At 36.7% G+C, this 15,325-nt stretch overlaps 1 pseudogene; it reads right to left on the bottom strand.

The window, feature by feature from the left end:
• Window positions 1-2,362: 2,362 nt before the first annotated feature.
• LOC136319502 (small ribosomal subunit protein eS24 pseudogene) lies at window positions 2,363-2,775 on the bottom strand (annotated as a pseudogene).
• Between the last annotated feature and the right edge of the window lie 12,550 nt (window positions 2,776-15,325).

Raw genomic sequence — 15,325 nt, 5'->3', positions numbered from 1 at the left:
GATAGAGAGAGTGAAGTCCAAACTGGTCACATATTTCTGTTGTGGGTGGTGCCACTGTTTTTGCCTCTTTTTCCAAAAAGGAAAACTGATTAAGTTGCCCTCTTTTCCTTCCCTCCTCAAACCTAAGCTTTATAGAATTCTAAAGCTTCCCCCCCATATCAGTCATACATACTGAATTCTGTTCAGTCTCATATTCAATTTCTTCACTTAGTTTTCATCATAGCCAACATAGAACTATGAGCCCTCCTCAGACCATCACTTGTCTACAGGGAGTCTTCAATGCTAACATTTGCCCTGGCTCCTTTGTCCTCTGTCCCCACCTCGCCCTCCTTAACAACAAGAATGTATAGGGTACCCATCAAGTATAGGAACCACCAGGATCATACAACCTTGTCCCTACCCTAGAAGAACTTGAAATTCTATGGAAAATGGGATACATTTTTTTTTAATGGTGAAATAACAACAAAAGCAATGTGAGTTAGGCACTTCAAAAGCATTTCTACCCTCTTGGAAACGCTGCCATGAATTTCAGTACCCTCTAATTTAAGGTTCTAAGTAATAGTGGCAACACAGGTCTTTCTTCCCTCCCCTCCAACTTCCTTCTGCCCAGAAAACTGCTGTGTTGTCTTCATTGACCCCTTACCATGGGACTGCCATTGGGCTACAAACATTGTATGTGTAACCCTCACAGCAACCCCACAAAGGAGATGTCATTATTTCCATTTTACAGAAGAAATGATTGAGGCATATAGGTAGCTTAGGCAAACCTGACTGCCAGTCAGTGGTAGAATAGGGATTTGAACCTACATTCTTTCTGCTTCCCAAGTCCTTGCTTGCTCACAAAGTCCCACCTTCTGCTAGAAGTTGTCCTGACTAAAGAGAACTGAGCAAAGAATCCCTCATTCACATTCCAAGCAAACCCACTGCCCTCCCTTTTCCTCAGAATGTGCTTGCTTAATCATGACATGATGCATATAGAACTCTCATTTCTGTAAATCAACTAGCTAAGCTGATTAATGCCAAAACAATTTCATGGTCTTCAACCTTGCTCATCTCTTTCCCTGCCCTTGGTCAGCTTCTTCTCCAACTCCCCTCTGTGACTTCTCAAAAACAATCTGGGCCTGGATTCTTTCACGTTGGAGATAGAGGGTTTTTTATACTTTTCTACAAAGCTATTTTATGTGATTTCAAGTGCATTAGCATACAGTTATTGACTTTATTTACCATTTTAATTTCTAATCTGTGTTATCATTATACATATTAATATTTTTGTTTCTAGCATACTATTTGTGTGACTCTCTTTATTTCCTGATCAGTTTGCCAGAGGTTTATTTATTTTATTATTATTTCTAGATCTTTAACCAGTTTTTGTTGGCATACTGTTGTTTTATAATTAAGGAAAAATTCACCTATGATAAACTGTACATATTGAATTATACAATTTGATGTTTTTATAGTATGTATATACCCAGGAAATCATTACCACAGTCAACATAATGAAATGATCTATTACCTCCAAATGTTTCACATTGTCAGGAGATGTTTGGAGGTAATACAATTTGTAGATATTTTTGTCATGGTCCCCTCCCACTTCTCTCACCTTCTACTTCTACTCCCAAGAAACCACTTATGTGCTCTCTGTCCCTATGGATTCATTTGCATTTTCTGGAATTTCATATAAATTGACTTATTCAGTATTCAGTCACTTCAATATGGTTTCTTTCACTCATGCAAAACTATTTTGAGATTTATTGATGTTAAAAAATGATAATAATTTCATTTTGTTGCTGAGGGCTATTTCATTGTATGGACACACCAGTGTCACTTGTCCAATTATAAAAAAATATTGCTATGAACATTCATGTACAATTCTTTGTATGGGCATATGCTTTCATTCCTCTTGGGTAAATACCTAGAAATGAAGTGACTGGATCCTATGGTATATTATATGTTTAACTTTATAGTGAACTGCCAAAATGTGTTACAAACTGGCTGTTCAATTTTGCATTCTCTCCAGCACTGTAATAGAGCCCCAGTTCATCCACCATCTTACCAGGTATTATGGTTAGTCCTTTGATTTTTGGCCCTTTCAATAGGTATGTAGTGGTATCTCATTGTGGTTTAATTTGAATTTTCTTAATTGCTAATGATGCTGAGCATTGTTTCATGTGTTGGTTGGCTCTCTGTATACCTTCTTTAGTAAAGTGTACCTTTAAATCTTTGCCCAATGTTTAATTGGGTTGTTTGTTTTCTTATTTTTGAGTTTTAGGAGTTTTTAAAAAATATTCTATATATATCTTTTTTAAAAAATTTAGTTTATTAACCCTTTTATGAAAAATCTGTACAACCACCATCTATAAAGTCATTGAGGAATCTTTATTCCTTCCTTTTTACCAAAACCAACATTAGTCTCTGCAGTCTCCCTATCTTTCTTCATTCTGCTCTTGTGTTCCATGTACTGTTTTCTTGAGGTCTTTCTCTACTCAAACAGGCCATGTCTTGCAAGTCTATGTTTGGGTTCATTTTTTTTGTGTAATCCAAGTAATCATAAATTATGCCAAAATCAGTTGTCTTGCCACCACCAAATTCGGTTCTAAATCCAAATACAAAGATGACATCTATTGTGGTCTTGTACATTTTGGCTAATTTTTCCCAAATTTCTATCTTAGGTGCCATTACCTTCCAAGAGTGAAGGACCTCGATGACCATTTATTTCCACTGAAGTGATCTGCTGGTCATGAACTTCTTGGTCTGGGTAGTTACTGTGTCATTCATAATGCTGGCCAATCCTTAAGCAGCCATGGAGGAAAAGAACTAGATATATATCTTTTATGAATATTTATATTTATAAATATTTTTTCTAAACAGTGGTTTATCTGTTTATTCTCTTAATGATTAGTATTTTGAAAGAGCAAAAGTTTTTAATTTATTGAAGTTCAGTTTAACAGTCTATTATTTTATGGATCATTGTGTTGATGATGTATCTAAGAGATATTTACCTAACCTAAGGTCACAAAATTTTCTCCTACTGGACTCTTCTAGAAGTCTCATAGAAGTTTGATTGATTTTGAGTCAATTTTTGTATGACGTATGAAAAAGAAGTTTTAAAAAATGTTTTAACATATGAATAACCAATTATTTAAGTACCATTTGTTGAAAAGACTGTTTTTTCTCCACTGGATTGTCTTTGTACCTTTGCAGAACATTAGTTTTCTTACATATGTGTGGATTTACTACTGGGATTTTATATTTAATTTTATTAATCTCTTGACTATCATTACTTTAATATCACACTGTCTTATTAGTATAATTTTATAGTAAATATATAATTTTGAAATCAGGTTGTGCTGGACTCCAATTTTGTTCTTTATCAAAGTTGTTTTGTCCACTTTAGGTCCTTAGTACTTTCATATGACTTTTAGCCTTAGCTTGTCAATTTTACCTATCCCCCTAAAAAGAAAAATTATATTAGGATTTTTATTGGAATTGCATTGAATTCATAGATCAACTTGGGGAGCATTGACATTTCAATAAGATGGAGTCTTTCAATCCAAAAACACAGAATATCTTTCTGTATTTAATTAGGTCTTATTTTGTTCTTCTTGAGAGTTCCTGGCCAGGTAGCTCAGTAGGTTAGAGCATCATCCCAATATGTCAAGGTTGTAGATTCAGTCCTGGTCAAGGTACATACAAGAATCAACCAATGAATGCATAAATGGGTGGAAAACAGATCAATGTTTCTCTCTCTCCTTTCACTTCTCTTCCACTCTTTCTAACATCAATAAATAAAAATTAAATTTCTCTTAGGAATCTTTTGTGCTTTTTTTAGTATACAGCTTTTTTACATCTTTGCCACATTTATCCTTAAATGTGTTATATTTTTAATGCTGTTATAAATGGTATTTTTAAAATTTTCTATTTCAGATTGTTGCATAATCCAATTATAAACTGATATTGCATATTTTTTATTAAGTGAGAGGCGGAAGGCAGGGAAGCAGAAGCAGAGACAGACTCCCGCATGTGCCCTGTGATCCACCAGGCAAGCCCCCTACAGGGTGATCGATGCTCTGCCCATTTGGGGCAGCTCCATTGCTCTGCAACCTCAGCTATTTCAGCACCTGAGGAGAGGCCATGGAGCCATTCCTTAGGGCTTGAGGCCAAACCACTAAACCAAGCAGGGCTATGAGAGGGGAAGGGAGAGAAAGAAAGAGAGAGAAGGGGGAATGAGAGGGGTGGAGAAGCATATGGTCACTTCTCCTGTGTGCCCTGCCTGGGAATCAAACCCAAGACTTCCACATGCTGGACCATGACTACCACTGAGCCAACTGGCCAGGGCCTGATCTTGCATTGTCAACCTTGCAAAACTTACTAATATGTTCTAGTAATTTTTTGATAGATTCCATCAGATATTCCATACATATAGTCATGTTTTCTGAGAATAAAGATTGCTTTACTTCTTCCTTTCCAATCAGGTATCTTGTATTCTCTTTCTTGCCTTGTGGTTCTATTGGTTAGGACACCAAGATACTGTTGAATAAAAGTGAAGAGGGTATTTATTTTTTTGGAAAATAAAAGCAGACAAACATTGAAATGGTATTTTTGTCATGTTCCTGATCTTAGGATAGTTTTTAAAGGTGGAGTAGGTGAAGAACCATTTTAGTATCTAAATTCAAAGGGATCTGCATTTTAAATTATTCTAATTGGCTAAAATATTCAAATGTAAGTCTTATTTTCAGCAAAGAGCTACATATTAGGGCTTTAGATTTTTCTACATTTGATTTAGTGGTATGTCTAGGGAACATCCCTGCTCAGGGCTTATAAGTGTGAGATATTTGAAGAGTGGAGGAAACCAGTATAGATTTTGGAGCCATCACATCTGCCATTAAGTGTCACTAAGATAAATGACAGGAGAAAGGGGTCATCAATGGGAACATACATTACCTGCTAGTACCTTCTAACTTCAGTGTCATTTTGCATCAAAGCATTGTAAGGAACTGCGATGAGAAATACAACTTCTGGAGACATTGAGAATCCTCACTCTGGGCACCTAAAAAGGTACCCTCACACACATATGTGCGCACACACACGTGTACATGTGCATGCATGCACAGTACCACATATACACATACCACCAGCCACCCTAGCTTCTGATTAAGAGCACCGTATGAAAGTCACTCTAAATGAGAGTGAGAATTCAGAGTCACAATAATACTGTATTGTGATTACTCAAAGTACCTTTATTAGGGGGCACCCAGCTGTTCTGATAGGCTCCTGTGGTTGAGGATACAGCTCCTATAGGTTTCCATCACCTCAGACTGTAGGATGACACAGCTTTTATACAGATCTTGGATCACAAACAGATCTACACACATGGCTGAGGCCCTGAGGCCCACTCTGGAGGGGAATGCCTGCAACTGGCACAAAATAAGACAGATGGCATGAAGCATGCTCAGCCAGAATTATCACTGCACAGAGGGAAGCTGGCAAGTCTTCAAGGACTGTCACAAGAGTCTTCAGCCAATCTGGGCTAGGATCATCAAGTTATAGAATATTGGAGTTAGAAATGACTTTAGAGAGTCATTGAATATAACTTTCTCATTTTATGATGAAGAGACTGAGGCCTATATAATGTGACTTATCCAAAATCTCTCAGCTGATTCACATTAGAGCCAAAGCAAGAACTCAGGTTTTCTGACAGTCAAATGCTCTTTCTACAGTACCATAGTCTTTCCTATAATTATTTGATATCTGCCACCACCTGCCCAAATACAATCTTGTTGAATATTAAAGTGAGAGAGAAAAAAACAAAACACCATAAGTTGACCTAAATTAGTTGAATAATTATGATTCTGCTTGTCTAGACATGGTCACATATGATATCTGACAGTCCTCAGAGTAACATTTTCAAAATACCTTTGAATCACAAATCTCTGTGAAAATAAGTAAAAAAAAAAAAAAGTATATGCCAAACAAAATAATTTCCCCTCAAGGGCCCCACATGCCTCACCATTTCTTCTAGACATTTGGCACCCTCTCTGTACCTACAATCACTGCAGTACTGGGCCGACCATAATGTGAGTAAGCACATTCACTACTTGTGAAAGAAAAATCAGTGTCTGGGTTAATGAAATCTGGCCCAGGTTCTAGGGTCCACACTGTAAAATAACCAATAGTCAGCTCCCTAAAAACAGAAGCACCAGTCTGAGCTATAGAAGCAGAAAACAGTATGCTCAGAAATGACTTTTTTTTTCTCTGTCACAGCAAGTTACTAACCCTCAATTTTCTTGCTTAAAGAAAGGAAATAATAGCATCTTCCTTGCAGGACTCTTTAAAGAAAGCTATTATGTGTACTGTTTCTGTACTTAAAGACATTTAATTTATGCAAGTTTCTTTTTCTTCCCTGTCTCTTACTTTCCCACCCAAAGAAAGGTTTAATGGTTTCTCGGTGGTATTCTTAAGATAGATTACTATTTACTCTGGCCAGTTAGCAAAGAGCTTGCCTTGATCAGAAATGTTTTCTAACTTCTGTTCAGCTTCCAGCAACTGAAGGTTTGGGTTATTAATATCAAGAGAAGTTCCATACATCTAAGAACATGAGACAAATCTAGGATGTATGGTCAAGATAGAAGACTTTCAAGCAAGAAACAGCCATCTGTTCCCAATTGCTGAAGTGTTTGCTTACTGAAGACAACCAGGCTGACCAAATCATGCCATCTCTGTGGGCGCCCCGGTGGCTCTGGGATTCTTTGATCATTGCCATTACACTGTGAGATATATTCAAGATCCACTGGGTATTAGAAAACCAAAGTTACTCTCTTCTGCCCTGCTGTCAGTAAGGTCACAGCATTTCAAAGCAGGATTAGAGATACAAGTATTTTCTTTTCTTAATTTTTAAAATTCTTTTAAATTCCCACTTCCTCACCCCCTTTCCTTTGGCAACCATTAGCTTGTTCTCTATATCTATGGGCTTGTTTCTGTTTTATTTCGTTTATTCATTTTGTTTTTCAATTCTTCATATAAATAAAGTCATACAGTATCTATCTTTCTCTGTCTTGTTTCACTTAGTATAATGCCCTCTAGGTCCATCCATGTTGTTGCAAATGGTGAGATTTCATTCATCTTTATTGCTGAATGATATTTTTGTGTGTATGTGACAGAGACAAAGAGACACAGAGAGAGTACAGATAGGGACAGACACACAGGAAGGGAGAGAGATGAGAAGCATCAGTTCTTCATTAGGTCACCTTAGTTGTTCATTGATTGCTTTCTCATATGTGCCCTGATTAGGGAGGGGAGCAACAGCAGACCAGGTGACCCCTTGCTCAAGCCAGTGACCTTGGGCTCAAGCTGGTGAGCCTTGCTCAAACCAGATAAGCCCACACTCAAGCTGTTGAACTTGGGGTTTCAAACTTGAGTCCTCTGTGTTCCAGTCCAATGCTCTATCCACTGCACCACCACCTGGTCAGGCCTGAAAAATATTCCATATACAACATATCTTCTTTATCCATTCATCTATTAATGTACATATAGGTTGCTTCCATATCTTGGCAGTACATGTAATTCTGCAGTTAACATAGGGGTGCCTATCTGATTTGAAGGGGGCTGGTTCTTCAGATAAATACCCAGAAGTGGAATTGCTGGACTACATGGCAGCTCTATTTTTTATCTGTTGAGGAATCTCCATATTGTTTTCTATAGTGGCTGCACCTATTTGCAACCCTAACATTGTGCAAGGGTTTCCTTATCTCCACATCCTCACCAACATTTATTTGTTAATTTATTGATGATAGTCATTCTTACAGGAGTGAGGTAAAATCTTATTGTGGTTTTGATTTGCATTTCTCTGATAATTAATAATGTTGGTCATCTGTATGTCCTCTTTGGAGAAATGTCTATTTAAGTCCTCTGGCCATTTTTAAATTGAATTGTTTTGGGGGTGGGGCAGTTGGTACTAAGTTGTATGAGTTTCTTATATATTTTTGGATATTAAGCCTTTATTACAGGGGTAGTCAACCATTTTATACCTACCGCCCACTTTTGTATCTCTGTTAGTAGTAAAATTTTCTAACCGCCCACCGGTTCCATAGTAATGGTGATTTATAAAGTAGGGAAGTAACTTTACTTTATAAAATTTAGAAAGCAGGGTTACAGCAAGTTAAAGCATATAATAATAATTACTTACCAAGTACTTTATGTCAGATTTTCGCTAAGTTTGGCAGAATAAATCTTTATAAAACAATTTACTACAGTTAAATCTATCTTTTTATTTATACTTTGGTTGCTCCACTACTGCCCACCATGAAAGCTGGAATGCTCACTAGTGGGCAGTAGGGACCAGGTTGACTACCACTGCTTTATAAGATATATCATTGGTGAATATCTTCTCCCTTTCAGTAGGTTTTTTAAAATTTTGCTGATGGTTTCCTTCTTTGTGAAACAACTTTCTAGTCTAATAGAGTGCCATTTGTTTATTTTTTCTTTGTTCCCTTTGCCCTTAGCATATCCAAAAAGATATTGCTAAGAACAATGTGAAAGAGTTTATTGCTTATGTTTTCTTCCACCTCTTTGTTTAAATTTATTCCTAGATATTTTATGCTTTTTGATGCAATTGTAAATGGGATTATCTTCTTAATTTCTCCTTCTAATCATTGGTGTATTGTTGAATCCTGATTGCCAATGTTTTGTTGAGAATCTCTGCATCTATATTCATCAGAGATTTTAGCCTATCATTTTCCTTTTTCGGAATGTCTTTGGTTGTACTATTGGGGTAATCCTGGCTTCATAGAATTAGTCTGGATGTATGTATTTCTTCCTCTTCAATATTTAATGTAGTTGAAGAAGGATAGGCATTACTTCTATTTTGAATGTTTAGAAGTAAATATTTTCCTAAGGCAGACCCCTGTGAGGATAAATGAGAAGAGAGCCAAGGGAACTTGTGATGACTGATAGATCATTATGTAGGTCTGCCCCTTGTGAAGGAGAGTAAGAGGGAAAGCAGATTGAGTGGAAAAGTCTTAGGCTGCAGTACAGATCTAAGGAAGTTCAACAAGGCCAATGGGGAATTTTCTGGCCAGAGTTGCTCATCAGAGGAGCCCTCACTTGCCCAGGAATGAGCCTGACTGAGTGTCCCTGATCACTGGCTGAAAGCAGCCTGTGGGAAGTGTGGCTTCAGCACTAATTCCCAGATGAATTTCAGAGGCCAACAGTTAGGGCCATCTCTCAATGACACCCCTGTGGTGGGAGATCTGAAAGGCACATTCTCATGGCTTCCTTACACCCTATATAAGCTAATAACATGAATGTTATAACATGTATAAAGAACATATCAGTAGCAAAAGTATCAAATCAAATAGCCACTTGTCACAACTTAGATAGCAAATCATCATCGTTTTCAAGTTCTCTCATTTGTAAACTAAAAAAATAGCCATGAGTAGAATGGGAATCTATAATGTCTACCTTCATCCTGTGACTTTTCAGTTTATGCCAGAGTAATATGCACAACTTGGTGAGCACTTATTACAGCAAGGCACTGTGAGAATCATTACATATGCAATATCTCACTTTATCATCATCATATCAGACTCTATTAGGGAAATATTATCTCTAGTTTACTGATGAGAAAAATGAGCTTAGCCAGGTGAAGTAACTTGTGTAGGTTATCTGACTAGTGGTTGACAAGCTGAGATTAAAACATAGACTGATTCTGAAATGCACCTACAAACCACTGAATGCTATTTTCCATTCCTTTGTGAAAGTTTGAAAAAAATAGAAAAAAAAAAAACAGCAGTGATCTAAGTAACTGTTGAAAACTCAGTGAGATCAACTTGATTTCTAGCTCAGACACAGTCAATATTAATTGTGATATTAATTCACCAACACAGTTCTCATGTATCTATTTTTCTCTGCTGTGGGTATGAAATTGTGAGCAATCATCTTCTTTTTTTTTCTAAAGTGTAGAAAGCACACCGGTGATCTATTTACAAGCCCTCTCAAAGTTGGAAATTTTTCTAAAGCATTGTAAAAGTGATAGATTCATGCAGCTGTTCACCAAAGCCATGTCTCCAAGTTACACAGCAGAATATGTTGTCTGATAGATTAGAAACCTTACCTTTGTCCACTGTGGCTAAGCCCCAAAGTTTTCCCAAGCCTCCATATATCTTAGATTCCATATGTTGTCAGTCAGTTAGTCCATAAACAACTTACTGAACACTTATTGAAATCCCATTGGGAGTAGGAGATAAGGTTCAAAGAAAATAGTTGTTTCTTCACCCATCCCCAAGAACATTACAATCAATTTTGGGAAACAGACAATGCACTCAAGAAAGAAACGTAAGATCACTTTAAATAATGTACACACATATTCAAATATATTTGGGTCATTATAACCACATAAGAAGAAAAGTCATGTGACTTTTCACCAGAAAACAACATAGTTAAGTGTAGAAGGGATGAGTGGGATTTGATATGGAACAGGAGTTCTAGTCTTGGTTTTGCTCTACTGACAGTGTGAGCTTGAGCTTACCAGTGAATCCTTCCAGAATTGGATTTATTCTCTGCAAAATGGGACAGTTGGTCAAGAACAGTGATTTTCAAACTATGCAAGGCCAAGGTCACTTCTTTTAACTTCTTCCGATAACCTCAATGTAACATTGAGTTGGATTCAAGCTAGAAGTGGAGGGAGGTGAAGACTCCCTCTGCGTACCCTGAGAATTGTCTTAAGCTGATCATAGAAGAGTGTGGTTTCCAAGGACATAATTTGAAAACCTATGGTCTAGATAGTATCTAAGGTACCTTCTTGCATTAATGTATGATGATTCTGTGGGTCCCAGAACATTGAGAATTTAATGTGAAAACAAAACAAAAACCAAAACAGATTTTAGTTCTTTTAACATTTGAGTGCAACTCAATTTATAAGTCAATAGTACCACAGGAGAACTAGAGACCTCCACTGTACAAGATATAGAGTCAGTAATCCATTAGTCAAGAAATCCAGTCATTTTCTTATTCATAAATATTTATTGGCATTTTCTGTGTGTCAAGCTATCAGCACTATATTCTGTGCTTTAAATCCCTTGAAGAGCACTCAGTCTAATAGGTTCTTAGACCAGAAAACCTTCCTCATTTTGAGTAGCCTCACAAAAGGCAAGGTAAAAACAATAAGGTATATTCTCAATTAGAGCCTTAAGGATGAATGATTTATTTTATATAAATGGAACTACTCTGGAGAGATTTAACATGCACAATGTAGTCTAGAGAGCATGGAGTCCTGACTCCCAATCTGGGGTACAATGGACTCAAATATACTTTTTCAGTTAGGGATCAGAAATCAGATGGGAAATGCTCTGTATGAATGACCTTCACTGGTCATTGTATTCTGAGACAGTATTCAAAAAAAGATATGCCTGTCTCCATCAACCTCATTCACTCCCAAAATCTACTCCTTGCTGTATATTTTGTTATACTGGAAGCTTAAAAAGGGGGCCACAAAATATCAGTCTACCAGAGCACAACTTGTTCAGACTTGCTTTATTAGAGTTTTTGCCTATAGAATCCAATTCATCTACAATATTAATATTTTTGTGTGTATTTGGATTATTTTTAAAAATATATATATTTGTTTAAAATGCTAAGACTCTCATCACACCTAAAAATGAGTTAATAATAATTTATATCAAATATCCAAGCTTCTTAAATTTCCCATATTGGTTTTTAATTTTTACATAATTTTTGTTTAAGTGCATTACAATTGACTCATGTGTCTCTTAAATCTCCTTTCACCTATTAGAAGTAGCCAAGGAGAATATAATGTGAGCCACATATGAAACATTAAATTGCCTAATAATGACATTTAAAATGTAAAAAAATATGGTAAAATTAATTTAAATAATATATTTATTAAACCAATATATGTAAAATATTAGTTCAAAACATAATCTATATAAAAATTATTACATTGTTTTTTGTATATTAACTCTCCAAAATTTGGTGTGTATTTTACATTTATTTCACATCTTAATTTGGACTGGCCAAGTTTCACATGTTCAACATTCACATGTACCTAGTACCTACTGATTGAACAGTAGGTAGCTATTTGGATTCCCACTCCAAGGCATAAATTTTTGGTAATCAAAACAAACAAAAAAATAAGGGAACATAGAAAGGATTTTATATAACTCTTCTTTGCCAGAGAATAAATGATCTCCTCTAACAATGTGATAGAAATATGTTTTAGACTGTGTCTCACACAGAAGCTTGTAGCTTCTTTGGGATTATGATTGTTTAGAGCAGAGGTGCATGATATGGGAACGAAACACGAAAGAAGGGAAAACCTGTGCAAAAATACACGGTAGAGTTGGCTTCTGTTATAGACAACTGGTGGTCCAATCTGTTGGGACCTTCTGAAGAATCTTGGAAAATGTGTCACAGAACTGACCGCATGGGGCAAACAGGAATGCACTTAGGCTCCCACCTCCAAACACTAAAGAATGACTTCAGCATTTTCACCCTTATGCTTCTGGTTGTGAATATATTAAGGGAGTTTCCAGCAATTCTGCAGAGTAGAGAAGAAGCAAAAGGTTTCTGACTGGGACAGAGACAAAGTGCTGGGAAGTTCTGATCCCTGAGAGCTGCGCTGATCTGATCAAAGCCCACAGGGAACAGGACATTCACTGCAGTCAGTGGTGGCCAGTATAAAGATCAAGGCCAAGACGATTCTGGGGAAGAATGCTACAGGTATCCGGTAGGATGCTCCTGTAACTTCAAAGTAAACATGTGTTAGATAAAAACCATTTTTCACAGAGATATGATGGCTATGATGGGGATAGGGAACACCATTAAGGGTTATCAGGAGCAAAGAGAGAAAATATTGAAAATATTATTCCAGCTAAACTATATACGCTAATAAATGTTTTAAAGTCTCAGAATTCTTCAAACACAATCAACAATATCTGAAATTCCAGCCATAATATATAATGTTCTGATTTTCATTCGAGTATGTGCTTTAGTTTTATTGCATTATTGCATTGTTCTGGAATTAATTTGATTTTCACAATATGAACAATAGCCCATCATTGCCTAGACATCATCTGTACTTAATAAATAACACATTTCCACCACCTATATTTGACATAATGTTGTAAAGTCATTTATTCAGAGCTGGAAGAGACCTTAGAAAATGATGTGTAAAATTAATGCCACTAAGTCATATAAGAATTTCCTCAAGAGCCTTCCCTAGAAACAGTCACTCAACATGTATTGCCATCAGAGAATAAATGTGAAATACCTGGCTTAGTTCTGAGCATCTCTCTTTGCCAGAGTGCTTACAGTTGTCATAAAGCTAGGCTGCTAATTTACCCTCCACCAGTAAGTGCTATTTAAAACATGACACACTTTAGCCTAAAAATTATTAAGTTCAAGGATGCCAGGTTTGTAAAACACCTTTTACCAATTCTCTACTATAAAAATTGTGTGATCTTACTTAACTGACTTGCTACCCCACTATAGCATAAAAGTCATCTGTCAATGTGAGATTTACTATGACTTGAAATAACTGTGTTGGCTATAACTATAATTGTGTTTATGAATACTGCACACAAGGGTTCTCATTTTCTTTATAGATCAAAAGCTGATGCCTATTAAGCTAAATGAAAAAAAAATACTACTGTGCCAGGTCAAAAATGATTAATCTGAAAATACGTACAGATTTTGATACTCATTTAGTGTGCCAAAGACAATTCTGCATGTTAACCCAATTTCTCTTCCTTACACTCCTACTAAAGTGAATAGATAATTGGTACTTGGAAAGAAGTTAAGTTTATCTACACAACCAAGGGCTGAGAGAATTCTGTGAAGGGCAAGGAGGAAAAAGGCCTTTGGAATTGGGGAGGAAAAACAGTATTGTATTGGGAGTTAGGGGTGAAGAGTGGGAAAATCAATTGGAATAAGTGAAGGAAATGAAGAGATGGAACAGATTTCAACATTGCTGAGGGTGAGAGAGTAAAGTCCTCTTAAATATTCTTTGCAGAAAATTCTAAAGAAAGAAATTCTTTGTAATTCATGTTGCCCACTGAACTGTTTTTGTTAATTGCTATGTGGGTTTTTGTGTCTGTGGGGTTTACACTACTGTCCCCTGAGTAAAACTCAGGTTCAGTAACATCCACATACAGTATTTGTTATGATAAAAATGCTCAGCAAAGTAAGAATAGATGGATCATTCCTCAACATAATAAAGGCAGTGTATGAAAAACTCATAGCCAACATCATACTTAATGGGCAAAAACTAAAAGCATTTCTCTTAAGATCAGGAACAAGGCAGAAATGTCTGCTTTTACCATTCTTATTCAACATAGTACTGGAAGTTCTAGCCACAACAATCAGACAAGAAGAAATAAAAGGCATCCAAACTGGAAAGGAGGAAGTAAAACTGTTTTTATCACAGATGGCATAATATTGTATAGAAAAAACCCTAAAGACTCAACCAAAAAAACTACTAGATCTAATAAATGAATTTGGCAAAGTAGCAGGATACAAAATTAATATTCAAAAATCAGTGGCATTTTTATACACTAATAATGAACTATCAAAAAGAGAAATTAAGGCAAAAATACCATTTACTGTATTTTTTGCTGCATAAGACACATCTGTTTTCCTCCAAAAGTGAAGGGGAAAATGCCCATGCATCTTATGGAGTGAATGTTCTTTTTTTTTTTTTAACTGCTGCGGAGCACTGAACCAGTAAACATGTAGAATGAGAGCCAGCAGGAGTGTAATCATACCCACCACAGCAGTGTGTAGAACCCCAGCATCTGCTGAGTGATCTCCTGGTTCTGGTTTCCACAGTTGCATGCAGTGCAGGAGGGAAGGCGAGCGACGTTGTGTGGGCGCATTCATCTGGCATCATTGAGGCAGACGTGAAAGGCGTGCTACAGCGGGGGAGGGCTGCGCTGCAGCTGCTGGAGCTCTGTGTGAAGTTCTGACATGCTTGCTGCCCTATTAGTGCTTGACCAGTTTAGAGCACATATTAGCAAAAGCACAGAAAAAAACTTTAAAGAAGTGAAGACCCATTTAATTGTAATTCCTGCGGGTCTTAACGGCCAGTTGCAACCTCTCGAAGTTTCCATCAATAAACCATTTAAAGTCTTTATGCGAGAAGAGAGGAACAAATGGATGGCTGCTGGTAATCATGATCTGACATCAACTGGACAAATGAAGAGACCCACGATCACTCAAGTTTGTTAACGGCTGAAAACATCATGGCAGTCAGTGAAGAATGAAGCTGTGATATGGTCATTCAAAAAATGTGGCATTAGCAATGCCTTAAATGGCA

Source organism: Saccopteryx bilineata, chromosome 1, assembly GCF_036850765.1.
Source record: "Saccopteryx bilineata isolate mSacBil1 chromosome 1, mSacBil1_pri_phased_curated, whole genome shotgun sequence".
NCBI classification, from domain to species: Eukaryota; Metazoa; Chordata; class Mammalia; order Chiroptera; family Emballonuridae; genus Saccopteryx; species Saccopteryx bilineata.
This window is presented reverse-complemented; position numbering and strand designations above follow the sequence as displayed.